Raw genomic sequence first — 26,260 nt, forward strand, 5'->3', positions numbered from 1 at the left:
AAATGGGGTTGTAGTAGAAGCCAGAGTAAACTACTATACCTAAAACAGCTTGCTATTCAGTCACATATTTGACCAAACTACTAAAAATACAACAGCTCACAGCTTTATCACATTCAAGACTTTTGTCAGGGCTTCTCTGGAATTCCCTCCCGTGTCACATTATCCCAATCTTTAATTCTGCAGCTTTTAAACATTCTTTAAAAACACATTTACCCTCATCTAGTTCAGTCCTCATACATGATACACCACTGATCCCCAACCAGTGGTTTTTAAGCAACATGTTCCTCACCAACCTCTTGGCTGTTGCTCCCAGTGTTCAAAAATCAGGTGCTTATTTTTAAATTCCTGGCTTGGAGGCAACTTTTGTTTGTATAAAACCTGGTGTACTGCCAAAGAGTCCATAGAGGGGCTACTAAATAACCAATCACAGCCCTTTTTTGGCACCCCAGTAACATTTTTCATGCTTGTCTTGCTCCTTAAATCTTTTTACAATTGTGTGGCTAATGGCTAACAAAAGTTAGGGACCTCTGTGCTACACTATAAGTCACTATTACCTGCTAAATAAAATACTCAGTGCTGTGTCTCTCACTCCTAACCTTGCCCATTCCCACACCTTACATTTCAAACCCCTCTTCTCCTTTAGGGTAATGGCATAGGAGGAATTTTGTTGCCCCTGCAAAAATAAGGCAGTGACCCATTTTCTAATGATAACTTGATACAGCAATTACAATGATATTCTGTGGAATTCAAATATAAATTGACCCAATTAGTGAACTACTTTTTCTGAATGCTATTCTGGGAGTTGTATCACCTGCATTCAAGCAACAAAAAGCCATGTGTGCCATTACCCTTAGATTGTAAGATCTAATGACCAGGTCCCTCTTTATACCCTGTATTTGATGTAATTACTACTGTCTTATGTTCACCCTACTATTGTTCAGTGGTTCAGGATACCTTGGCGCAACATAAATGTTTCTTAATAAAAACATTCTATTCACATCCTATTATTCCCCTTCAAGTCTGCCAGTCAAAACATTTAATGGTTGCTTAAGCTTGCTAAAAGTCCAACAGAAGAACTGCAGAACAAAAAAAGCATCACAAAAATTTGTATAACACGATCTTCATACTACCAAGGAGTACTGGTGATAAAGGTGTGAATCATTTCATGTTGCTTTAAATTTGCTGTAATTTAAAAGCAACAGTAACATCAAAAATTAAAGTAGTAAAGTGTTTTCTGAAGCAAACAAATCAGTTTTACCAGTGCAGGGCAACAGTACATTATATTTTCATTACTTTAAAATACTTTCATTTTTTGATGTTACTGTTCCTATAAGATGTATTAATAGCCCATGGTCAGCATGCTCCATCTGAAAACACACATTAGAATTTTTACATTCATCTTTTAAGGCAATGGCATGCAGATTTTTGTCTTTGATGGCACCAGAATGTCCAAAAGTCACAGTCTCTGTAAGTTCCTTTAACGTACTTCCATAAAATGTACACAGTGCAAATAGTGGTGGAAATTTGGGTAGTTTCAGCACTGCCTCTTGTATAACTAAAATACAATAGGACTACACTTTACTTTTTTTACATGAAGCAAATAGCTTAGAAACAGGTAGCTCACTAGGCTCCTGTTTCGTTTATTTATATTTTCTCTTTTGCTGGTTTCTTTTTTCTATTTTTATGGAGGATTTTGTGTATTTCAATTCCAAAGATAAAATTAAAAAAAAATAAATCATGCAGATTTTGAAGGCTTACTTTGCAACAACAAGTTTGCTTTCAGTCCATAATTGTACTCTACTGATTACATACAAAATAGCCTTTGTTTCCTTAAACAGAAGAAGAAGAACAACGAGACTTACCTGTTCCTGGCAAGAAGCACAAAGACAAAAATATCATATTTTTTTGGCCAGCTACATGAAATGTAAACACATCCTTGCTTGTAGGAGGCTAAGGTGAAAGGAAGGTGATAAAATATTACATACAAATACTGTGCATACACTAAGTGCACCTTTGCACCTGGATTTGTATGCTATTTTTCTAATTTCCCAAGGCAAGGCTATTCTATTTTTCATAGTTTTTGAAGTTAAATAAAAAAAAAAAAACTAGCAGGCAAGCTATGTTCATAATTAGTTTGTTTTGGCTGCAACGCACACAAATAATTTGTGTAACAGTAACAACTGACAGAGTAGTACCATCCTGACTATTACAAAATATTTATAGGAAAAATATATCCTATATAAACACACACACACAACTTGTGAGCTCTGGGGTAGGGACCTCTCTTTTCTTGTGTCTCTTACTACATGGCACTTCATTTCCATATATTTATACTTATTTATTTTATTTATTAAAATGCTTGACCCTTACACCTTAAATAAAGTTACACATACAGTTCACACAAATAAATATATATTTATAAATGCAGGTTTTTGCCCTGTTATTTTGACTTTGCACATTCTGGCTTAAAAGTTAGTTGCAATATCTACACTCCTGAATGTAGCCATCACAAGGAGATGCAGCTGATTGCAAATTTAGTTGTACCAAAACGAATTATTGATTTTGTTAACATTAATAGCAACAGAATTGCAAAGAAATCTCTCAGAAATAGCACTTGACTCACCAATGAACTAAAAATGCCAGATGTTTTGTGAGGTATGACAATTGTTTTTGTAACCAAATATATAAACTATCTTTCAATATTAACTACAAAGTCTATAAAACATACAGACAGGTTATGTGAATGTGATAGGGACCTTAGACTAAATTCCACTGGGGCAGGTGAATGATGTATAATCTCTGTAATCACTGTGGAATAAGTCTACACTATATAAAGAATAATAATAATAATATTGTGAACATGCCTAAAGGCAAAAGATATGTAGCATTGAACGGTAACTAAACATTTTTCCATTCAAAATTTAATTTCGGGTGTATAGTTTTCCTTTAATGAGATCTGACGACTCACAGGTTGTAATATTGTGCCATTGCCATATGAACACAAGAACTAATGTCAATTTGAAATTTAGAGGTCACCTCAGTCAAATACTAACAGGTAATAATGACAATAAGTTAATAATAAGTCAATTCCTCCCAGGAGCAGGGTGTCCTAACATTACTGGGTGAGTTAATGAAAGCAACAAACCCATTAAATTAGATTTTGTGGGTCAGTATTTTGCTAGGACCTATCTCCATTAACAAAATTACATACTTTCAGGTAATAAGCAGCTACAAAAACACTTAAAGTGGCAATAATGTCTGATAATCATAATCAAAAAAATTTAAATAATCTTCATGGGCGTTAACCAACTTCTGATAGCGTGATGGGACTCTCTGTTTGCAATATACACACCACTTTAGGAGACAATTTATGCAGACACCAAAATACCTAAGATACTCTCAAGGTTAAAGTATGCATACCACAACTTCATTTCCATGCAAGTGGCGAGAGTTTACATTATAAAAGATATCTGTACTTGACATTTGACAGCAAGAGAGCTCTGCTATGTAGTAATAAGGAATGCTCACAGAATACCCCCCAAAACAGGTTTGTGATACTGATGGAGCAACACAAGTTTAACAGGTTTGCAGATACTGACGGGTTTCATGGACTTCTGATTCAAAACAAAAACTATTTTGAAATACACTGGTATAAAACAGTTTTTTGCTGCAAAGTATAGTGCCATAAGACACCAAGTCTGTAACTTCCCGAGTAGTGCACGTTTTTCAACAAAAAACTGAATTCCCAAACAGCTTCATGAAACAACAATCATTTCAAGACTCTGGCTCTGGTTGCTTGCAGCTGAATATTCCGTAGGCAGATGGGTTTGAAAAAGAAGAATTCCTGTACAGAAATGAAATTATACACAGCTGCCTCTGTGAGGGAGGGTGGGTTTACACAAAGTCTCTCTGCTATAAAAACATGTCCTTTGAAATTGTGTTGGAAAGGAGACATAGGGATTTGGAGGACAAAAGCCTATTAATGTAGTGTATAAAGCCCTATCATCATGATATGCATTAGCAAGGAATAGGGGTACGTCTGTTGCAATACAGACATAGAAGTTATTTTAAACACACCCATGTTTAATTTCCTTTTTCAAAATCGAACAGCTGAAAATTTTCTGGGACAATGATTCCCACGTTCTTGGGGAAGAAAAGCAGATTGGTGCCAAATAATTGATTGCTTAGGCACGGCTTGTTGAAATGATTTGAATGCAAAAGCAAATAGAAAACAAAGCGCAGATATAGAAAACACTTGTTATCTTAATGGGACATTATCATTGCATGGTTTCTATGTCATACAGAGGGATCTCTTGACTGACTTACTGAAATGCATCGTCAAGGGATACAGATACTGTAAATGCACCATAGGGAAAGTGTTTGAAAGTGGTCTGTAATTATTCAATTGGAGAAACAAAATCTATGAACAAATAAAATACCCAAAAAAGGTACATGGAAACCTGAAAGCACCTGGCCCTTCAAATTAATTTGAATCTTCACATGTATTTGCAGCAAAGGTAATCCCATGAAAAATCTCTCATTACACATTTTCGGGCATCTATAGCCCCCACAGATGATAAAGCACCCGTCTGTCATTACCCTAAATTATGTTTTCTGTGTCTGTATATGTGATACAGACTACGCGCAAGTAAATGTGGCCATCACACTAAAGGAACCTTCCAAGTCCCAGTCTGAGCCTCCTGCTTCTAAACTATCCCAAAAAGTCTCTCAGTATAAAACATAAATAAACCCTGCAGCTGGAAACCCCTATGGTAAGTTCTAAGGTTTTCCGCCCTTCTGTATTATTATGTACTAGACATTAAGCCCGTTAAATTAACGGGCGCTAGAACATATGTAGTCAAACATTTATAAAAACAATTGTTCTAGTCTAAAAAAAAAAATCGCCAGAGACGGTCCGTGGAGCACATGCGCAGTAGCGCAATCCCACGGACACAGGGACTGGACGCAGAGACACTTCAACTTTATTATATAGGATATGCAGTGCGGCTTCCAATTCAGGCACAGGGAGTTACACCCATAAAGCCAACACTCAAAGTGCTGGTGTCATAGGTACAGGTAAGTCAGATTCACAACAACCTGATGTGGGTATTGAACTGGCCTGAGCCCCATGAATAATAGGGCTCTGCATAGGAATGGAGCCCTTCTTTTCAAAGTATTTCACTTATCATTATGTTATGTATGGTGCAATACTTTTTTTTACTTACAAAATGTATGTGGCAGGAGGCTTGCTGGCCACTGCAATAAATGTATTTCTTACATATTATATCTTAGACCTGGCATCGCCATATTGCATATTATTGTATACAGGCTTAGCATTTGTTTAATGACTTTGAGATCACCTGAAACATTTCCTGTGAAGGCCTGGACTGGCAATCTGTGGGTTCTGGCAAATGCCAGAGGGGCTGCTGTAAGATGCCATAGACAGTCACTATTTATTGGGCTGGGGGAGGGGGCTGTATGGGCCTGTCTGTACTTGAAATGCCAGGGCCTATTTTGAATCCCAGTTCATTCCTATTCCTGCGAATGCCCATGACTGCCCATTAACTGGATGATGAGTACATGGATTTGCTGCATCCCTCGAATTAAACAGATACACCATGAATTCACAACCCCAAGATGCAAAGACAATAGAAAAGTTTTATTTTTGTGCAAAAGTTAGTGAGCTCTGTGTGGCAGCCAAAAACAACGGACTCAAGTCTAAAAGGATTTTTTATGCACCTAAAAGTCAAGTTGGCCAAATCTGCTGCCATTCAGGAGAAAGTTTTTGTCAAACAGTTCAGTATTTGTATAGGGTGATTCTATTCATTCAAAAAACAGCAGGCTAGCAACCCCATAACCTGTCTGTGTATCTAACCTGGTCTGAGCACACACAAGAAAATGAGGGTGGGTCAACTTAGCAAGGCGATCTGTAGCCAAAATGTAAATTGCACAGTGCTTCAATAAATAGGATTTATTACAGCAGCCATATGAAAACGTAATCTAATTACAAGATGTTTTAGAAGGACTTTCGAAGCCGTTTGCTGTTCACGAACGTATGTTTATCTTAAGTTGAGTTCACTGCAGCTGCATGAATTGTGTGTAGTAGAATCATATTCCAAGGATCTTGCATTGTTTCGATGTAATGGTTGGCAAAAACAAAGTCAAGAGGGGAGAGAAGAATTTTTGCTTTTGTTTTGTTTGTTTTTTTAGTTCTTCTAGCCTCCCCCTAAACGGACATGCAAAAGGCAATTTTCTCACTTTGCTCAATTTTTTAAGATGTAGATGCTACATATACAATTTTATGTGCAAGATACATCTGCATTTACTTCTATATCCAAGAGTCTAATGGTATGCAGCACTGATCATCCATCAAGTAGTTTTAAAATGAGTTATAATTCAACAGGTCAACCGAGGAAGTCTACATGTTGGATAACCAAGATATACAATTACGAATAGGTGTTGTAGTGATTTGCCAGTGTTTTTTAACAGTCTAGACAATTTTAAACATTGTAAAAAGTTTTTTTTAAGGAACAGGACAAGATATTTTCTTTGGTTATTTTATAGAACCAGACCTCAATTTCAGACAAAACCTAACTGATCTGCCGCCTAAACATAATATTCTGTATAATAAAAGTCCTTAAGCTTGAAACTCATTTTTTTAAATTAAAACATTCATATTTATTATAGATGTATTCAAAAACCTGAACTGTGAACCAAATATTGCCTTCCCCGCCTCTAAGCCTCAGGCATAGCAATCACTTTCCGTTCTGCGCTCCCTAACATTTCCCCTTTTTGCTCCTGCAGCAAAAATGCCTTATTTCCCCAACACAAATCTTGCATAAAGAATTCAGATTCAGCCAAATTCTGAACGAATCCCAAGTATTGCAGTTATGATGAACAAGCATTCTTGATCAGCTGTGGACTATCAATGTGACTATTTTTTCATTGTTCATTTTATTAAAACATACTATGTCATGCTCTTAGCAAAATGAAATCTAACATGAGGCCATTTAGAACAGTTAAAGAGTCAAGTGTGATAAGTGTTCTCCCCGGGAAGTTTTTGCCAGATGGACCCCTTGCATTTTTTCTTGATTGGCCTGCACCTCACACTCGTTATTAAATTTTTTTTTTTTTTACAGAAACCTTCAGGACTACATGCTGTATTTGCAGATTTGTGCAGTCCTATTGGCTTCTGTAAGTTATATATTTCATAATGCATGTGAGGCCACTGAAATTTGGAATGCTGCCCATTACTGCTTAGTAAGAAGTTGCAAGCACTAATTGATATGCACCATAGTGATTCAAACTGAATTTAGTGTCCATAACAGCAGAGCATCAACATATCAGATAATATTTATGTAGCAATACTCACTACACTACTTCACTAATAATACACAAAACTAGTATACAGTGCAAATTTTAATAATAAATGGTATAGACAGGGAAAAACAATGCAACGGATAAAAATAGATATGGTTACAAAGCTTTATTGCAACATGTTCAGATACACAGGAGGAAGGAGGTTCCTTTTCCCATAGCAATTTGCATGGCAAAAAAGCAACTGCAATGTGGCCATAAAAAGGTACTCACTTCTCCTTTGTTCAGTGCCTTTGTGTTCCCATGACAGCTGCCCCCTCAAAAAAATAAAATAAAACATTTCCTCAATTACATTTTAGAAGAGTTAACTTATGGCTTACATGAAAAAAAAAACGGAAACACTGTCTGTTAATAGCTTTTCCAATCTGTGTATACCCAAGCAGACGCCGATCATTCTCTTCCTATAACAAACACTGCGCTGAAAAAACAAATGCTTTATTTAATACGGCTGTTATAAGCAGCTGCAAGTATAGAGTGTGGCCATATATTGAGAATTGAATGGGGGAAGAGGATTGGATTTCCACCAGACTACAAAGCATGAAGACGAAATTCTACCCTACACATTTTACTTGGCCAGTGCTGGACCTTGCAAGGCAGGAGATTTGAAGCGTGGCATATGGAAACTTCTACAGTAATGTCAGGATGCCAGGAAAATGTTAGAGAAAATATAACACTTAACCATGCCTACTGAATTCTACCAAGAAGGAGTAAATGTAAAAAAAATCTACAACAACAGGAACCTGAATGGAAAGTTAAGTATCAGCCATGACTATTCCATTAGAACAAGCATTCCATGTTGCTTTGAATAGTGCCAGGCTTGGAATGATGGGAAGGGGCTTGGGGAATTACAAATGAATTTTGTTTCTCTACTTTGGTAAAATCTGTGCAAAATATCTTGCAGCTCACTGCAAAGCACTATATACTTGCCCACGAGGTGCATCAGTAAATGACATTTTCAATTTAGACTGATCCAGTAGGACCACAGTATGTTGTTGAAATTCATCACTCAAGGTGGTCATCCAAATCTCCCAACAAAATCTATTAAAGCTGTGCTGCGCTGTGCTGGAGGGAAACAGTTACTATTTACCCAAAGCTGAAAAATCCTGGGAAAAGATTGAGTGGTACGCCGAGCAGCCACCTGACTATTTAACACTTGGCTGGTAGTCAGTTTTAATCATGTGCACATGCTGCTTGAAAAGTACATTTCAATATCTTAAGATTTCTTCTTTTAGGGGTGCTTCCTGGGAACAAATGTAAGATTTTATTATTTCATGACAGTATAAGTGATAAGCATTACCTGTTAGAAAATAGGCAAAAAAAATTGTAATATGACGCAGAGACTAGTGATGAGCAGGCCAGCCCGACATCTGTTGGACCCATGGGTCAGGTCAACTTCCACACATTTTACTGGTCTGCTCTACAACTTTACTCTGCTGGCTTCCAGGCTCCATTTATAGGTGCTCCTGCCCAGCCACCTTTCATGATATCAGATGTGGGCAGGTTGGGAGCAGATCTTTAAAGTGAGGTGCCAGCCAGTTATTTTTCTCTATTGGAGAAAGACATGTTTTGTGCAGAAACCATTTCATCCTTACAGAAAATACAGACAGGGGGCTGGCAGGAGAGAAATGCTAGTTATGGAAACTATCTGGCTGAAAACATGGTGGGGAAGGAGGTATGAGAGCAATCATGGTGGAGGTGGTGTGGAGGGGTTTGAAAGCAACCGGCAATGGGGGAGATGAAGGTAACTGGAAGGGTGGACTAGCACTACTGCCAAATATAGTGTTTTTAAAAACATATGCTCTTGACTAAATTTCAACATATAAGGTAGGATACTTAAAATGATTAAAAAAAATTGCGGCTTATAGAAACTCCAACATGTAAACTAGTGATGTGTAGAGGTGTTGAGACTCAAAGGCACATTCTGGTCACAAGAGGGAAAGGGTTGTCTGTTTAGTTGGGTTCGGATAGGTGGAAGGAGCAGATGCCCAAGCTTCTACTTGCCCCTCCTGTCCAGCTTTTTCCCCTGGCCACCTCCCCCTTGGTGACATTAGTGGTGGGGACCTTCTCTTTCTGTGATGTCACACACTAACAGTAATGTAACCCATGTGATATACAAATTTCTGAACACATTAAAATAGGCAACTACATTTTTCTTCTCAATATTATTGTAGTTAGGGGATTTTAAAAACATCTAGAAAAATCATGTTGCAAAGTACAAGTTATTTTATCCCAGGACTCCAGGGGAAAAAAACAAAATATCATGAATACAAATGGCACAAGTCTTGTGGCATACACAGCAGCCAAAATATCAACTGCACATACGTTCTTCCATGGGTAATACTTCTACTTCTCCAAACAACACTCAGAGTAGTACATTCTAAGCTTTGAAAACTCCCGTATCGGTAAATGAATACTATGCTACTATAATAACCCAACCTATGTGGTATGCCGAGGCCCCAAGTCATGCATTAGAAGTAGCATAGGTGGATGTTCTAGGCCAGGCATGTCCAAAGTGCGGCCCGGGGACCAATTGCGGCCCATTTTTAAATTTACACCGGCCCTCAGCCTCCATCATGAAATTAATAATAATGAGGCCCCCAGCACAGTGCGATCAGGAATCCCATAGCAGTAATATTAAGGCACATTAGTGAAATGATGTGCCACTTGGTCTATACTGCTACCTGTGTGCTGAAGGTGTTAGCAATGGACACTTACTGGCACATAGAGACGCGATGTTTTCGCATACTTCTTTAGCGCTGAAGGTGTCAATAGACGTACTGACGTGCCAGTACAGTAAACTAAAGAAGTATGGCGTCACTACGTAGTGTTATGTGTCTATTGCTTACACCTTGTGCAGTGGCAGATCATTTCACTAATGTGTCCAAATATTACTGCTACGATTACTCGATTCCTATAATTTAATGTAAATGGTTCAAAGAATGTTGGGCTGAATAGTCGGCCCGATTAGGATTAGATAAAATTATGCATTTGAACTGCGTTTACAAATAATACAGACAAACATATATTGATAGCTGAGGTCATATTTATAAGGAGTAAAGGAATTAGGATTGTATTATGGAATATTTGACAGTATGATTCTGCCCCTAAAAACAATTAGAGGCTGTGTCGACATAATGGAACATCTAAAAAAATATTCTCTTTGTCTCTCCGGATATGCTATGGCTTTAGTATCACTATATGTCTGTTCAATGAGGGTAAACCTACCAAAGTGGTTATAGTTCAGGGGCCATCTATACATTATGTAAGAGATAGAGCTGTGGAGTTGGAAGAAATTTTGCGTACCTGGAGTTGGCGTCTGCAAAAATGCGCCGATTGGCTCCTAATAAATAAATATTCCATAGATAATAGTCATAATAAAGTATTTTTCTGCTGTAAGTATTAAGCCCAGTGCATAGTTGTTTCACTAGTGTGAAGTCCAACTGAGCTATTATAACCTTATTGTTTTAATGTTTTTGTCATTTGATAAAACTTTTTTTAAGGAATGTTTGTAGTTTCTTTAATAAATAAAATAAAAAGCCACAATGACATAGGCTTCAATATAGATTTAGGCCCAAACTTGAACAGTATCTTCATTCATTCTGACCGTGACAGGTTTGAACGGCCAATAGGACAGTGAGTCAGTAGTTTTTTGGTTTATTCCCAAAAGCAAACACCATCATCATATAGCTTTAGAATTGCCGAGCTTTGGCAGTAATGAAATGCTTTGTATGTTGTGTTCTTTCAAACAACATAGAAAATACATTAGTATATTAAAAACAGAGGAGTCATCCTTCATTTACATGACCGTGTTCTAACTGTACAATATAGGTTGACAAACGAATGTATTTCATGTTTTTGATGCTGAATGGATAAATACTATACTGTACACAAATGTCTAAACTTTTCAGAAATAAAAATATTTAAAAAAACAAAAAAAACAAAACAGGAGTCAGATACCATAAACTGAGGAGCCGGAGGACTTATGTACCGACTCCACAGTCCTGAATAGCATGTACTGAAGTTATCTATTCTGTGTCTAAACACAGTAATGAGAAGTAAAATATACAAGAGGAATTATTTCTAAATGTTATTATGCAATTTATAACAGTTACCATCCAAAATGTAATCACCCTATGTGAATCCATAAATGTAATTTATGTCAAGTAGCTAGGGACTAGATTTTTCAGGTATGGGATGCCTTATAAGGAAACTCATCCAGAAGGGTGAAAATTACAGGAAGGCCATCTCCCAGGGAGTCCGTTTTAAGCAATTAATTCTAATTTTTAAAAATGATTTTCTTTCTCTCTGAAATAATAAAACAGTACCATGTACTTGCTCCCAGCTAAGATGGGTGAATCCATATTGGTGGCAAACCAACTCCACTGGGTTTTTAATGTTTACCTGATTTTTAGCAGCCTTGAAGTATGCAGATATATATTATCATAAGCATCCCTTATTCAGAAAAAAACAGGTCTCAATCATTCTGGATAATAGATCTTATAGCTGTACTGTACTGGAAATATTGCTACTTATCGGTCCACGAAAATTACTAAAAACCATGTGCATAAAAGAACCAGAAATTGCCCTTTAGTTAGTGGTTGCCAAACCCTGGGCTGCCCCATAAGATGTCTTAGTGCAGTGGAATGGCAGGGGCAGCCTGCTGGAGAAGTAGATTACTGGATATCCTTGCAACTATAAAAAAGTGATTGTTACTTTTATAAAATTTTAAATTTATTATGAGATAAGGGGGACCGAGCAAAATGTTTGACCAAACCAATGACCTGAACTAGAAGTCTAAAGACCTCTCCTCTAAGGGCCAATGCATGCAGAACATTTTAACTGTCAACCAAAATGAACGGTTAGTGTCACAAGTAAGTCTGCACAAGGGATTATCATACAAAACAGCAGCGCAAAAACCCTGTATAGAGGTCTTATTCCTTTAGTGACTAGCACAATGTAAATGTTCCCCCCAGTAATACCATGTTGTGTGCACTGAAAACAAGGAAATTGTGTTGAGGACAACTGTTCGCAATCCTGAACAGAAGCTTTGAAGGGTATTGATTTTTATTATCCCCTATGCAGCTTTTTGGGGCACATAATGACTGCATAATGCAGCACCAAACAAATGACTACATCAGCTTTTATTTAGAGATGTCCAGTTAGTACACTTCAACATTAGCAATGCAGCAAAACAGATATTTAAACACACAATGTTTTATACACAGTAAAACAAGACTACATTCTAACATGCAACATCCAAGAACAGCATAAACCAACACAATTGTGATGTAACCTCCTCCTTTCCAACACGTAGGAAATATATATATATATATATATATATATATTATTACACATATCACACATAACCCACACACAGAGAAGACAAGAAAGATACACATACGGCAGTAATCCCAAGCCCAATAGATGATCCTTAAGAAAATCACCTTACATCGACAGCTTCATTGCAATGCAATCTGTTCTCTTCCCGTCCAGATATATAGTCTGGTGAACGAGAGGCTGCCTGGTAATACTACAATCTCTCGTCCACTGAATACTAAGTGGGAATCAGGGTCTCCCCTCCCACACATGGTTTTTCATACTGCACAATCCAGGCAGAAAGGCTGTAGCTCTGAGACAGTTAGGAACAGATTGTCTGATATTGTAAAAAATAAGATAGCACTATGCGTATCTGTGATGCTTGTGTAATAGCAATGTGTTTTTATGTAGCTTATGTCAGGTTAAAGAGATTTTTCTATGTACAAGTGATGAAACTCAATTAGACACATACTCAGTGGACTGCAAGCCCAGTGCCATGAATGCAAAGCAAGCTGAAGAAATGAACACGTTAATGATACATTAACACTCAGTCACTAATGGTTGTCATTTTGTACAATGTGAAAAAACATAGTACGAAAACTCAAACTCATTATGGGAGATAAACTGTTTGTTTCACCCACAGTGTTAGTTGCTGCTATATTCTCCCAATTCTAGAGCAATGTCTTGGTTTATCAACAAAAGTAGTTACTATGCCAGACTTATACATGAGTATAATGATCTGTAGGTTTCCTACAAACATGCTCCATCACTGCCAATACATTAGGTCACAAGCCCCAGTTATAATCTGATTCTGACAAAATAAATTGGTGCTTCTAAGAAATTGTTATAGGGAACAAATTACTGCATAACATGTCATTTGCAACCTCCTTCTCAGTGACTGAGCTTGTCAAAAGACAGACCTGGGAGAGTGGGAGTGCAAAAAACAGATGTGGGACAGCTAGTGCAGGTTGGCCCTGTTAACTGTTACTTCTTCGAAAAGAGAAGTTTTGTAAAGAGCTACTCTGTTCTTCCTAATCTAGGCAATCCAGTTAAACCAGGGTTGTCATCAGTAAAAAATGTAGATGAGTATTGAACCCTGACAAAATTAGGCAGCAATTCCTTAGGAATAATTTATGCATCTGATCTCATGGTGCCTGAAATAATGTGAATTTGAGGTAAACGTAAATGTAGTTCAGTGCTCTGCCATAGAGAGTCCATTAAATATGTTCTGACACACAGAATAGGCAGTTTGTTTAAATATGTTTATGCCCCTTGTTTAAGATGGGTTCAATGAAGAGGGCAGAGAAATTGAAGCTACTCCATGTTTGGTCCTTGCGAGGTCGATAATTAGAGAACAATATTCCACAGTCCCCCATTTGTTGGACTGTTTTGTTAGGAGGAGTCCACTGTGTGGGGTTAGGGATTGAGTTATCTGCAAATTTGTAATCCAATTATCTGCCTTGCAAGGGCCAACCATGGAGTATCATATTTATGTGATTAAAGGAGATAGGTTATCAAAACATTCGTACTAGTTAAAAAAGGGATTTAAAACAGCTATCAGTCATACATTGCCTACCCTGCCTCTATGCCTCAGACATAAAGGCAGAAAATTGCTTTCACTTTTCATTCTGCATTTCCTCAATGCCATTGCATTATTCACATTCCCCTTCCCTCCTCACTGTCTATAATTATGTAACATGGGCATGAGCATCAGGTCCCCAACCTGGTGCATAAACAAGATTTTTATAGGATGATGAGCTTGGCTTAACAAATGGCGTCTGTCTGCTTGCTGTGATTGTGTGATTCCAAGACTGAAGGAAACGAGATTTAAATAATTTATATGAAGCAAGTAAAGTTTATGTTGCTTGGGGTGACAGGTCCACTTTAAAACAACAGGCACAAAGAATGTTCAGCACAAGCCATATTCACTGAACTTATGTTTAACAAGGGGGTGTGCTGCCTATTAAATACATTATGTGTACCTGCCTAGGAACTGGACAGGAGCAACATGACTAAAGGGAGTAGGGTTTAATGAATTAAAAGGGCATTTCCACACATAAACCTTGCAAGATACAGGTTTCATGGACTAGAGGGTTACACAAACGTTTATGGATCTTTCTGACATACTAGATGCATAATATATGCCAAACAGACTCCTAAATGAATACACAAAGCCTCTAAAGAATTATGCAAACATTGCACATATTAACCTCTCAGTGCTGTGGACAACAGGACTAATAGCAACCAGTTAGCAATCAGCTTTAAACAGATTTCCTATACACACCCATTAAACATTCTAAAAATGTGATTGCTATTTTTTAAAAATGTATTTTCTTTACTTAAAAAACAGTTTTTGGGTGGTTGACCCCTTTCTGTGATCTGAAGACAAAAATTATGCTTATAAGTTGCCATGCTAAAGCAAAGTAAATGTTAAGTTTAACGGGTCAATGAATCAGAAAAACATGCTAGATGACAATAATCACACCTGAAAAAGAGATGAGCCGAGAAGACTGCCCAATACTGTTTACACTCCTAGCAATGCAGGTTATACCCCACTAAAACAAAACAAATTGTATAGAACACACCAAGATGCCAATCAGCAATACAAGTTGTTCTAAGTTGCCCACGCATAGACGGGCAGAACACAATTCCTGACAAACATCAAGAAATCGCCTGCTCAGTATAAAAAGGAAAAGAAAAACGGCAATTGCTCGGCAATGTTTGTTCTTTTGTAGGAAGCCTGCAACATATTTAACCTAATGGTAGTGCACATAATGATATAATCCACAGTGATGTGACTTACAGGAATGTAACACGCAGAACACTGTAATTGCACGGACTATGCATGAAATGAAAAAGCTTATAACAGAATGATTTTACTTCCAGGAATGTAACGTGCAGAACAATACCATACAGCACACCTTATAATAAACCATTTACCTTGCAGGCAAATATTACGGCAAGGAATATAAATGCATAGTGAGCGACAAAAAAGCACATGGAGCAAACTACCGAGCAATAAAGAGGCTCTCCACTACAATGCAGGGTGGGGGAGGCACAGTGCAGAGTAAGCATGCAGCGCTCCATAGAAACATAGGAATACAGCGACAGATAAGAAAATCAATGAAATAGAAGATCTGTATGATTCAGATTTATTAGAAGAACAGTAATTCAGAGTAATTCAGGGATAGGCAGATCATGTCTGCATTATATCCATTTTACTTACCTAGTGCCACGCTTGTTCCCAGCACAATGATGTAATCCCGGCACGAGTGTAAATGGACATCAGTCAGAAGCCACCAACTGCTGGGATACACGAGGATTATTTCATTAACTGTACTGCAAATTGTTGCTCATCTACACTATCAATACATGAGCAACACACAAAGCAAGGATAACGTCACTGAGTCTTTCACTCGTATTATGTCACTTAGATACAAATCACCTCGAGTAACTTAACATACAGTACAGACAGACAGACTCCAGCAATACAAGTCACCTGCACAGTGTTTTAATAAGGAGAGAAAAGTCATGCAAATCAATATACTATAGTATGATACAGCATAAAAGGTGTACAATATACTGAAATCACTCCTTTTAGACAGAACCCTGTGAAGCCAGGTTCCACAATAGATACAATAAATAGCCCACTGGGGGCAAGCTAGGTTGTTCTGGTCAATGGTCAGTTCCAAAACCGCTAAAGTCTATATGACTCTGTATTGGCTGTGGGCATTGTCTCTGCTCACTTAAAGGAAAGGTACCAAAGCAATTTATTGTCAATAGATTAGCCACAATAGTGTAATATATACCACTATTTATTCTGTAGAATGCTTTACCATACCTGAGTAAACAGTTTTAGAAGCTGTTTAGGATAGCAGCTGCCATATTCACTTGGTGTGACATCACATGCGGCCTGAGTTTCCCTGCTCAGTCATAGCTCTGGGCTCAGATTGCAGCAGGGAGGGGAGGAGGGAGGGGGAGAAAGGAGCAAACTGAGCATGCTCAAGCCCTAGCCCTGGAGGTTTAAGATGAACGAAGGAAGTCTGATACAGAAGCCCATGTATACACAATAGAAGGAAAGTAATAGTTACATAGTTACATAGTTAAATTGGGTTGAAAAAAGACAAAGTCCATCAAGTTCAACCCCTCCAAATGAAAACCCAGCATCCATACACACACCCCTCCCTACTTTTAATTAAAATTCTATATACCCATACCTATACTAACTATAGAGTTTAGTATCACAATAGCCTTTGATATTATGTCTGTCCAAAAAATCATCCAAGCCATTCTTAAAGGCATTAACTGAATCAGCCATCACAACATCACCCGGCAGTGCATTCCACAACCTCACTGTCCTGACTGTGAAGAACCCTCTACGTTGCTTCAAATGAAAGTTCTTTTCTTCTAGTCTAAAGGGGTGGCCTCTGGTACGGTGATCCACTTTATGGGTAAAAAGGTCCCCTGCCATTTGTCTATAATGTCCTCTAATGTACTTTTAAAGTGTAATCATGTCCCCTCGCAAGCGCCTTTTTTCCAGAGAAAACAACCCCAACCTTGACAGTCTACCCTCATAATTTAAGTCTTCCGTCCCTCTAACCAATTTAGTTGCACGTCTCTGCACTCTCTCCAGCTCATTTATATCCCTCTTAAGGACTGGAGTCCAAAACTGAACTGCATACTCCAGATGAGGCCTTACCAGGGACCTATAAAGAGGCATAATTATGTTTTCATCCCTTGAGTTAATGCCCTTTTTTATGCAAGACAGAACTTTATTTGCTTTAGTAGTCACAGAATGACACTGCCCAGAATTAGACAACGTGTTATCTACAAAGACCCCTAGATCCTTTTCATTTAAGGAAACTCCCAACACATTGCCATTTAGTGTATAACTTGCATTTATATTATTTTTGCCAAAGTGCATAACCTTGCATTTATCAACGTTGAACCTCATTTTCCAGTTTGCTGCCCAGTTTTCCAGTTTAGACAGATCACTTTGCAAAGTGGCAGCATCCTGCATGGAACCTATAGTTCTGCACAATTTAGTATCATCTGCAAAAATAGAAACAGTACTTTCAATGCCCACCTCCAGGTCATTAATAAACAAGTTGAAAAGCAAGGGACCTAGTACAGAGCCCTGCGGTACTCCACTAACAACACTGGTCCAATTAGAAAATGTTCCATTTACCACCACTCTTTGTAGTCTATCTTTTAGCCAGTTCTCTATCCAGGTACAAATACTATGTTCCAGGCCAACATTCCTTAATTTAACCAGTAACCTTTTGTGTGGCACTGTATCAAATGCTTTAGCAAAGTCTAAGTAAATCACATCCACTGCCATCCCAGAATCGAGGTCTCTACTTACATTCTTGTAAAAAGAAATTAAGTTAGTCTGGCAAGATCTATTACGCATAAAACCATGCTGGCACAAACTCATAGTATTATGATTTGCTATGAAGTCCAGTATCTTATCCTTTATTAACCCTTCGAAAAGCTTTCCTAATACTGACGTCAGACTAACTGGCCTATAGTTTTGAGGCTGAGAACGGGATCCTTTTTTGAATAGAGGCACCACATTAGCAATTCGCCAGTCTCTCGGCACTATGCCAGATCTCAATGAATCCTGAAAAATTAAGTAAAGAGGTTTGGCAATCACAGAGCTAAGCTCGTTAATTACCCTGGGATGAATACCATCTGGCCCTGGACCTTTGTTAATCTTAACATGTTCAAGTCTCTTTTGAATTTCATCATGTGTGAACCATGCATCATTAGTTGTATTACTAGAATTGGGAGTGTTAAGAAGGAAACCTTCACTTACTGGTTCTTCATTTGTGTAGACAGATGAAAAATACGAGTTCAGAATCTGCGCTTTTATTTTGTTTTCATCAACCAGCTGACCCCCCTCTGATAGTAAGGGTCCCACCCCTTCCTGCTTCATTTTTTTACTATTGACATATTTAAAAAATAATTTTGGATTTTTTTTACTGCCGTGTTTCTTTTGACAGAGGACTCAGAGCAGCATTACTTTGAGGTCTTACGCGTGTATTTATATAGACCTTTCTGATAAAGCTTACTTAGTTTTAATCTTTCCTTCTCCTTTAATAGCTGCCTCCAGTATAGAAAAGTAAAAAAAATTATGGAAGAAATGTTGGCAAAAAAATGTAACTTAGTAGATAAATTACCACCTAGAAAACATCGCTAGGAAGAGCAAAGTTTAAAAGAAGATACACTATTTATGGCCGATTTATTTATGATATAATACCACCTCCCTTAAACGGTCAGGCCACAGCCCCTTTTGGCTTCTTGTACTGGGATCATGAAGACAAAAGTAGCCCATTTAGGCCATCTTCAGTTGCACAAAATGCTCCTGTTTTGTAATTGGCCTAAAGAATTACACTACATTGCACCTCCGAGTTTATGCAAGTGCTTGCTGCCTTGACTTATGGACTAAAACTCCTGTTTAATACTGCAGATCTGACCTTCACTGTAAGCTTAGTGCTCCCAGTGAATATCACTGAATAATAACATTTTAGATTAATATTATGGCAACAAAGAACATATGGAATCCACACAATCAACATTTCCGATATCATTTTACAAATACAGGACAGCTAGATCTTTTTTTCCAATTATTTCTATGAAATACTTGCTTCCACATCCCCAAGGCTATCAGGCTATAGAACGCAGTCTCAAAATACAGGTATTATGTTACCTAAGGCAATAGTTTAAAGAAAAATATACACTCTGGAACATCACGGCACGTCTGTACATGTCATGTTTATGCTACACTTCTCTATGTAAAGAGACGTTTTATCTTCAGGAAACAAGTCTTCAGGCCACCTATCAGATGCATCATTGGTTATTACTAGCTAAAATTTTCACAGGGCAGATATGGGTATGCAGTTTTATATTTTAAGAAGAAGACACGATTCCAAAAATAAGACGCAAAGACCTATTTAGGCTTTGACGGCCCTTGTTCATATGAACACACACAGGCACATGAGAAGCAACATTGCTTCTTGGTCTTCAGAAGGACCCTAATTCAATTGGAACTAAATTATAAGATACCAATTATAGACAAAGTGCTCCAAATTTCTCCAGACATTGTCTTACAACTTCATGTAATTTTAAAACCCAAAAGGGGGGTATTGCAATCCATAGTAGAGGTATGGGACCTGTTATCCAGAATGCTTAGGACCTGGGGTTTTCCAGATAACGGATCTTTCTGTAATTTGGATCTTCAAACCTTAAGTCTACTAGAAAGTCATGTAAACATGAAATAAACCAAATAGGCTGGTTTTGCTTCCAAAAATTATATCTTAGTTGGGATCAAGTACAAGGTAATTATTTTTGAAAATGGATTATTTGAATATAAAGGAGTCTATTGGCAAAATAATTTCCATAATTTGGAGGTTTCTGGATTTCCAGATAATGGAATCCATACCTGTACCTGATAAAGTAAGACAATATAGAAATAAAAAAATAATCTCTCTTATACATTATTTTCTTTGGCAGTTATGTTAAACTGTTATTTTGTTCCTGTTAAGTTTCTATTTAAACAAAGAAATAGGTGTGTGTCAAATCGGTACAAACATTTAAAAAAAAAAAAAAAAAAAAGTCAACTAATCCACTACTGTTGGATTTGAATAAAGGAGATTTAGGAAAAGGAGAGAGGAGGACATTTAGAAATAATAACCGATTACACACTACAATCACTGTTAGACATTTGTTTCAGTGGATATTGTAATGAGAACTAGCACAAAACTTGGAAATAATCAGAAAGGGTAATGCAATAAATCAAGTGGTTTGAACTGGATTTTCCCCTTGAAAAACACTTAAATGCATAAAGTGGATTGAAAAGTAGCTAGTTATAAATGCCCTTAATAGAAGGCTGCATGACAAGAGCACAACCATTAAATTTGACACTACAAGAAAGGAGGCTTCTTATCTAGAACTATATAGAGCCAGTAAGGGCAATTAGAGATCTCTATGTTGAGAGAGGGTGTGCCTAAAACCTTTTTATAAAAATTAAGACTTAAAGGGATCCTGTCATCGGAAAACATGTTTTTTTCAAAATGCATCAGTTAATAGTGCTACTCCAGCAGAATTCTGCACTGAAATCCATTTCTCAAAAGAGCAAACAGATTTTTTTTATATTCAATTTTGAAATCTGACATGGGGCTAGACATTTTGTCAATTTCCCAGCTGCCCCTGGTCATGTGACTTGTGCCTGCACTTTAGGAGAGAAATGCTTTCTGGCAGGCTGCTGTTTTTCCTTCTCAATGTAACTGAATGTGTCTCAGTGGGACACGGGTTTTACTATTGAGTGTTGTTCTTAGATCTACCAGGCAGCTGTTATCTTGTGTTAGGGAGCTGTTATCTGGTTACTTTCCCATTGTTCTTTTGTTTGGCTGCTGGGGGGGGGGGGAAGGGAGGGGGGTGATATCACTCCAACTTGCAGTACAGCAGTAAAGAGTGACTGAAGTTTATCAGAGCACAAGTCACATGACTTGGGGCAGCTGGGAAATTGACAATATGTCTAGCCCCATGTCAGATTTCAAAGCTAAATATGAAAGAATCTGTTTGCTCTTTTGAGAAATGGATTTCAGTGCAGAATTCTGCTGGATCAGCACTATTAACTGATTCATTTTGAAAAAAATTTTTCCCATGACAGTATCCCTTTAACTTGCTGTACTGCTTCCTGTTTCATTTTTCTTATGCTCTAAAATTCTACTGAAGGCTTTTGCAAAAACTTAAAGGAGAAACCCTAAGAACCAATTTGGATAGAAACTAATTTTATATACAGAAATTTACAGCTTACAAATTCAACATCTCTGTAACAGCAAACTACTACTTGTGACATGGGCTGCAGTAACTTTGAGCTTTACATTACACTGTCAAGCTCTAAAACATGTCTAAGGGCAATGGCATACAGTGGTAGTTGTTGCTCAATGTTTTAAATGCCAGAAAATACCCTGCTATAGACAATACCGAATATAGTCTCTTCTAAAACACTTTAATCACGTAATTTCTCAAATATGCAGGTGAAGGCATTTTTAAGAAATGTCACCATTTGAGTGTTCTAGTAGACAATTCTCTGTATTGTCTATGGCAGGGTATTTTCTGGCGTTTGTACACGCAAGAAAAGGCTAAAACGATAAATAGCACCATGTGTCATTGGCCTAAAGGGCACATATTTTAATAGCTCTTGCCTGTTTCCAAATCTTACCTTGTGTATTCTTCTTATGGCTCCCAACTGTAGTCCATTTGTCAGCTACATCGATTTCTCTGCCCTAACCTCCACCTAAAGTGACCTTCTGGGCTGATTCCTGGTAGATTACTGGAGAGGGCTCAACCTGAGGGCAAAAAAGAGAGATGAAAACAATTTGAACAGGTGAATCACACTTAAGGGAAAGATTACCGCATGCTTCCCTGTTACACAATTACAACACAAGAACACACCGCCATCATCATTAAATAAAACAAGGTGCAATATTGTTCAACACAGAAGGTGATAAACAACACAAGGGCTAAATAATTTCTAGGAGAAGATAGCAAAGGATTTAATATAAATATAAACATAAATTCATACTGCCTAATTTAACAGACTCTTTCGACACTTTCATTGTGTAACAGCCTTAAATAAAGTATAAAATGACAAGGAAGGGGCCTTCTGACTCATTGCACAGGGAGATGGGAGGACAGCTGACTTGAAGCCCAGTGAATCGGATATAAAGAGATGGTGGGTGGACTAATAACCAAGTCAAAACGGAGGGAGGAAAAAACAGATCCTGATTTCAGCATTACGTGAACGCGCAGACATCCAAAGCACTATGTGAAGAGTGTACTGCATTTGCCATAACCCTTAAAGAGGATGTCCACCCGGAAACTGATTTAGCAAAATAAAAGAAAATATAATTCTAAAAAACTCCTGGAACAATGCAACAGAAGCCATGTTATTAACCTGAGTGGATTTTTGATACATTGTTTCACGTTTTAAAAGAGTAGTAAAAAAAAATGTAGTTACATTTACAAATGTAAAAATGTTAAAGTCACTGAAAATGTTTAATGCGAACAGGAAAGATGATTAAAACTACAATTTCTTTAAATTTGCAAAATACTTTTTGGGTGGAGTTCTACTTTAAGGAGTAAAAAAAACAGATATTAGATAAGTAGCAACCATTAGAATAAAATAAGTGTAGCTGTGCATCAACTATCCCACTACAGTATCTACACATTATAAATGAGATGGTTTAGCTGCAAACAGGCCACCTGAAATTACCATTAGTCTTCACTAAGAAATGCTAGCAACTGAAAACCATAACACTATAATTAAAAGTAATCATAGAATTATAAGAAAATATAGGTGAGAGAATGGAATAAAAGAGATTAGGAAAACCTAATGAATGAAAATGTGTTAGGTAAGTGAACTGTAACCTGGTATTGTTTATTTTTTAAGAAAGGCTCTTTCTTGGTACCTTCCATCTTGAATTCTATGCTGTTGCCTGGCTGCTATAGGAACTAGGACTCTAGCAACAGGACTATCATAAGAATTCCAAAAAAGAGAACAGCAAGACAACAATTCAAAACTCAAAAAAAAAATCAAAATTGTTTATTTGCATAGCCCAAGCAAGTTGTATAGCCCATTGCTTCATGGCTGGCAGGGGGTAGTCTTAGAATACACAAGCATATACAATAAATCAGAATTGAATAGCTTACAAACAATAGGAGTAGATCAATGATAAATGGTACTATAATACCACGGGCTACATCATACTATAAGTTAAAGTGGACCAGTCACACAGACATAAAAAGATCTTTTCAAATTAAACATGAAATCCAAATTCTTTTTTTTTTATTAAAGCATTCATAGCTGTCAATCAAATACTGCCTGCCCCTCCTCTATGCCTTAGGCAACTAGCAAAACACAAACATGACTAAAGAATTACATTTCTAAAATTGCTTTTTTGTTACAACATTAACACAAAGCTTTCGTCACAAATAAAATGATAACCATATAAACTCACATAAAGATATTTAGAATTTAAGGCAACAGAGCTTAACAGTATCTGTTTTTTTTGTTTTGTTTTTTAGCTTGCGTATTGCTTGGGTTTGACTATAAAAAGATAAAGTCTCACTATGACTTCTGAAGATTAGTAATAATGATCTCACCATCTGGTTTATCTTTTGGTGAGCCTTGCAAGAAAACATACACACCTATTTGACCAGACAGGAGATCCAAGAATAGAACAATACAGTGGCTCACCTTAGGCAAAAGTAAATTCTGGCTCATTTGAGAAACGGCTATAACGAAGCAGGTTAATAAATTACTCAGCTGAAACTACAGATCAGCATAAACAAACATGCAGCAGTCAAATTCTTTCCCACTCAGCTCACACCAAATCCGCCTAAGGCAATACAAACGATCAGCCTCAAATTGGTTAAAAGATACTTTATGATGCTGTCACATTAACTGGAAAAAATATAATTATATCTAGTGAAAGTAAAAGAATTTAAATTCACTTAACCACACTTTAGACTCTCCATTAATGTACAAACTGTACATTAAGGCTTTTCAGAATCTTTCTGGGAGAAGATCACATAGAAAGCATTATACATAATATTCTGTACAACTTTTCACATAATGGAGATTCTTTTAAACAATTTGTTTTATCAATCACATGTAAAATAACTATGCAGTGTATATATTTCATACTGTGACAATTCACAGTAGTGTAAAGCTGGCTATAGACGCAAAGTTTAGATCGTACGAATCGAGAAGCCCACTCAAGATGATTTTTCTGTTATCTAACCAACCAGCTTACAAGCCATGTGTCATTGGCCTTGAAATGGACAGTCAACGTCACTTTCAAGCAGACCACATTCAATACAATGTGATCAAATGACAGGTGTACAAGCTGCCAAACCATATTATCTCATGTATAGTAGAGACCAAGACAAAACATCTTTCTATCAATGCAATGTCTTAATAGGGAAATAAGAAGTCCACCTGACCTACAGGTGTTGAAAGCAAAGAAAATAGGCAGAAGATTACACCTTAGTGTAGGCTCTTGTCCAAAGAGGGTGCCAAATGCTCCTAGGAACCCTACAAAAATGGCTTGTATTGCAGATTCTTTCCAGATTCTGTAGACTTAATTTCCAGGACCAATTAGATTTTACCAATATTAAAATCTACAAGGATGTTAGCCATCAAGTCTAATGCTTCTGAAAGAACACACAGAACATCGTGAAACGATGGCTCACGTTAAAAAAAAATATATTTAAAGGGGACTGTCACCCAGACATAATCTCAGTAGTCAATTATATATTGCCTGCCCCGACTATGCCAGGCAATTGCTTTCACTTTCCATTTAGAACTTCCTGCTACTGCTCTCCTCACATTCCCCCTCCCTCCTCACCATCTAATTGTGTAGCTTGTGCATTGGAATATGCATCAGGTCCCCCAATTCTGGCACATAAACAAGATTTTGGCACGATGCAAAGCTTGCTTTAATAACAGTGTTCACAAAATGTCTTCTGCCTGCTTGCTGTGATTGTGAATTCCAAAACTGAAGTAAACAAGATATAATACACAAGAGCCATGAATATCCTGTAAATTATATCCTTATAAATGGTGCTTAATGATGTCGTCGGTTATAATAGGAGCTTAGTGATGTCATTTCTGTCACACGACTCTCTGAAACTTGTGTATTATAATAAAGTATCCCAGGTTTCAAAATATGAGGATATTAGAAGTCAACCTGGAGTTCCATGACCTGTATAAAAACGCTCTGCCTTTTGCCTCGTGTTTTTATATGGTCATGGAACTCCTCAGTAACATAATATTTTACAACATAAAAATATTATTAATTTTTTTTAGCTTGACAACCCCAATAGAAAAGAATTTGGAAATGATTTCTTAGGGAGACAGGTCCCCTTTAAAAAAAATGTATCTGCAGTTATAATTCTTTGATATATGTTTTATAGGCTCTAAACAGGAACCAAGATATATTACGGCAATAAGATGCAGGCTTTGAAGAATAGGTCTAACCCCTCCCTATTGTATTGGCATTTATCAGTTAACTTTGATCAGAGTCTTGTAAAAACAGAATTGTGCACTGCGCTGCAGGTGGGATGTAGCAAATCAGTGCAGAGGCCAGAAAAAGATTTAAAAAAAAACGCGTGGTGAATGATGAACCGCATGTTTAAAAATCGAAAAGAAAACTAAGGGCACACATCGCTTTTGTTTGCCACTGCTATCAGGTAGAAAACAAGATGTCCTGTCTGCCTGTGAGTTTCTGAGAGGAATAAATGGGAAGTGCAATATTGGACTAACATGGAGCCGTGACATAAGGACCTTATCATAGAAATGTTTTTAGAACCACCGACAGTCATCTCTCCTTGTTCATTCATACACGTTTATCAGGCCTCTTATCTATGTTCCACTATATTCTTTTTCAATTGTTTCTGCAGTCCTTTTCCTTCAGTACTGGTTATACTGCTAACAGTTACTAACTCTCTTCTACTCAAAGTATCAACTTTCCTTTCTTCCATCCACAAGCAACTC

General features: G+C 37.3%; 1 protein-coding gene across 9 annotated transcripts in view; it reads right to left on the bottom strand.

Moving 5' to 3' along the window:
- Positions 1 to 26,260, bottom strand: part of sipa1l3.L (signal induced proliferation associated 1 like 3 L homeolog) — a 104,802-nt gene that overhangs the window by 69,470 nt on the left and 9,072 nt on the right. For 5 of the 9 annotated variants that reach the window (XM_018230221.2, XM_018230224.2, XM_018230217.2 and 2 more), the window contains 2 exons: positions 21,923 to 22,049; positions 15,920 to 15,999 (listed from right to left, as the gene is read on the bottom strand). The gene's annotated coding sequence lies outside the window, so the exon portion shown is untranslated. Of the gene's footprint in view, positions 1 to 12,826; positions 12,846 to 15,919; positions 16,000 to 21,922; positions 22,050 to 26,260 lie in introns of those variants that run through there. The other 4 variants (XM_018230222.2, XM_018230220.2, XM_018230218.2 and 1 more) reach the window with 3 other exon arrangements.

The sequence above is a fragment of the Xenopus laevis genome, chromosome 8L, assembly GCF_017654675.1.
Source record: "Xenopus laevis strain J_2021 chromosome 8L, Xenopus_laevis_v10.1, whole genome shotgun sequence".
In the NCBI taxonomy this organism is placed as follows: Eukaryota; Metazoa; Chordata; class Amphibia; order Anura; family Pipidae; genus Xenopus; species Xenopus laevis.